The following is a 3,230-nucleotide window of genomic DNA, read 5'->3' as shown; positions in this document are numbered from 1 at the left end:
TGCAAGATACATACGGATCTGAATGTTGCAGACCCATTGACTAAGCCTCTTCCACGAGCAAAACATGATCAGCACCAAGGCTCCATGGGTGTTAGAATCATTACTATGTAATCTAGATTATTGACTCTAGTGCAAGTGGGAGACTGAAGGAAATATGCCCTAGAGGCAATAATAAAGTTATTATTTATTTCCTTATATCATGATAAATGTTTATTATTCATGCTAGAATTGTATTAACCGGAAACATAATACATGTGTGAATACATAGACAAACAGAGTGTCACTAGTATGCCTCTACTTGACTAGCTCGTTAATCAAAGATGCACTACAAGAAATATGTCAACTTATGACCACCACTATTGGTCACTGAAAGGTCACAAATTTCCATTTATGACCTTTTTGTGACCAAAAACATAAGGTCAAAAGCTGGGCGTCGTAAACTGACTACAGTGACCTTTCTTCTGGAATGGTCGCAAATGTTTATGACCAAAATAAGTCTACTGTGGCGTTTTGGTCACTAGCAACCTCCCCAGGCCACGTAGGCATCCAGCGTGGCAATCTGACGTGGCACAAGATTCAGCCCGGTCCGATTAGGTGTTTTACATGGGCCTAGCCCATTAATTCAGCCCATTTATATTTTTTTTTCTGTGAATTTTTTGTCAGCTTCATGGACCAAGCCCAACATTGCAGCCTTTTTATTTTTTGCCCATGGCCTTCATTGCAACCTTTTTATTTTTTGGCCCATGGCCTTTTTGTCTCAACAGTTTCATTTTTTCTTTTTTGTCAGGGTCACATTCTTCATTTTCCAATTTAACGTAAATAAATACACAATATTTAAATTGGCATAGAAAACACACAAAATACTTCAAATATTACCAGCTAGTGTTGCTGCTGTACAAATATTACCAATCAATACAGAGTTGCTGCTGTACAAATAACTCTAACATACAATAGTGGAAGTCACAGTTACATGCTCCACAAGTTCAATAACATGGTACTTTACAAGCTCTACAAGTGTTATGTTTTCAGCATGGAGCTCCTTCGACAGCGGTTACAAACTAGGCACATGCTCTTCTTGCCACTGTGAGGAGGTGGATGCTCGCCATGGTGTGCTTGATGATGCACACAACCATGATCTTCTTGCCACTATTGCATCCGTGCGCGCTCGATGATGGGGGTACCAATGCATACAAGTAGAACAAAATTACAAGCATTAACCCACAACTTCAAGTACAAGCTAAGTATGTATCAAGTGACAACAAAAACGAGTTTATATGCTAGTACAAAATCACCATCATTAACAAATTTATATGAGAATGAAAACAATCATCAGTACTAGATTAAACACAATGCTATCTTCATATTAGCAAACAGAATATCTTGTTTTCATATTCTCAGTAGGCAAGTACAGTCTGCTTCAACCCATGTTCTAAAAAAGATGTTTATCCCTCCCAGGAGTACATTTGATGGTTTATTATGGGACGGAGGTAATATGTATCAAGTAACTACAAAAACAAGTTGAGTAAAACGGTAAAAATGTTGCATGGAACAAACTTCTTTTATATGGGTATGTTTCAATTGCATACAACAAGACAAGTCATTAATTCAATGTGAATATCAATTCAAATTGTTGCATTGCTGTAGCATATCCTCCAATGACAGATTATTAGTAGTCTTCCCAGGATTCAAGATGCATTATTTTGTCACCAAACTTTCAGAGTGGGCATCAGCACAGATTACAAACAGAAACCCATACATCATCGATGGACTACCTAACAAAACCAGCTTCCCACAAACACAGGACAGTGTGCATGCGTGAGCAAGTGCAGGACCGAATGAACCATGGCGGCAGCAGCAGTGATTATGGGTGTTAAAGGGAAGGCAGAGTGGGTAGCAGCAGCAGTGATTACCAGGAAGTTGTGGTAGACGAATGCCCTAGGCTCCCACGAGATGACCTCCATCCACTGTGCACCGCGCTTGCCCAGCCCCTTGCTGCACCCACCCATGAGAATATGGTATGCAAGATGCCTGCAACACATTCATACATGACAATCATTAGGAACACAGTAAATCTTGCTGCTTGTGAACTAACTTCCATTACAAGTTTTTGGGACATCCCGCCACAAACAGACAAAAGGCTAGCAGCAGGTACTTAACATACAGATCCTTGGATCCATCATCCATGCTCTTGCATCCTTAACTTGCTACTCGTCTTTCCTCTACTATAGCTAGGTAACCGCAGGATCATGGCCCATGCATTCCTCCTCATAATTATCTTGGTTGTCTACATTCTCCTCACCCTTTAATCCCCTTAGCGGAACCTGGAAGCTAAACAAGACACTACTCCCTCCGCTCCAGAGTAAGTGTCGTGGTTTTTGAACTTGAGTACATCTTAAGACTCTCTCAGACCCTGTCAAGCAAACCGAAAGAGTAAGTATTCAGGCCCTAGCATACCGATGAACTACTCTATACTAGGGCGGAATCAACAACATGAGATTAAGAAAACAGATTAAGTGATTAACCATATATACATACTGGAAAAGAGAAAACAAATTAACCAGGAGAAGTATGAGGCAGGTTTTGTTGTACCTTGAGAGACAGGAAAGAAGTGGATAGAGCAGCCACCTGCTGCTCCAGCCTGGTGTTCCTCTCAAGCACAACCTCATACTTCTCCTGCACAACACATTCAGTGTCAGCTCCACATCAGGCACATGATTAACTCATATGATTAACTCATCACGAAATGTGGTGTAGCAACTAATTATAGCTAAATGGGTTGTCCAAATACATAGATTATCATTAGATGGATGAAACCAACAAGATCCGATCATACAAATATTCCAGGGTATCCAACTTTGTTATCCAGAAATATCGCATGAGTGTAGTGCGCACCAGGATAAATTGCAAGACGGAAACACTGGGAGCAAGCAACTGATGTAGTAATAAGCTTTCATGGAATTTTATTTTATGTCATGCTAAATGCAGCAGGCATGCATAAGTTGATTCACAAGGCTGCACACAACATACACAGTGAACTCTCATGAACAAACACACCACACCTTTAAAAACGAAATTTCAAGCATCACAGTGCACAATACGAACCAATTTTGCGCAATAGCTACTAAACCTTAACAAACAATGGAGCGTACACGTACATTTGCTAACTGATCGTGACTTAATAATCATATGCATTTGGACAGAAAGCAGCTTATCAAGAAATATTTTTCAAT

The sequence above is a fragment of the Triticum urartu genome, chromosome 7 (assembly GCF_003073215.2).
Source record: "Triticum urartu cultivar G1812 chromosome 7, Tu2.1, whole genome shotgun sequence".
Taxonomy (NCBI): domain Eukaryota; kingdom Viridiplantae; phylum Streptophyta; class Magnoliopsida; order Poales; family Poaceae; genus Triticum; species Triticum urartu.
This window is presented reverse-complemented; position numbering follows the sequence as displayed.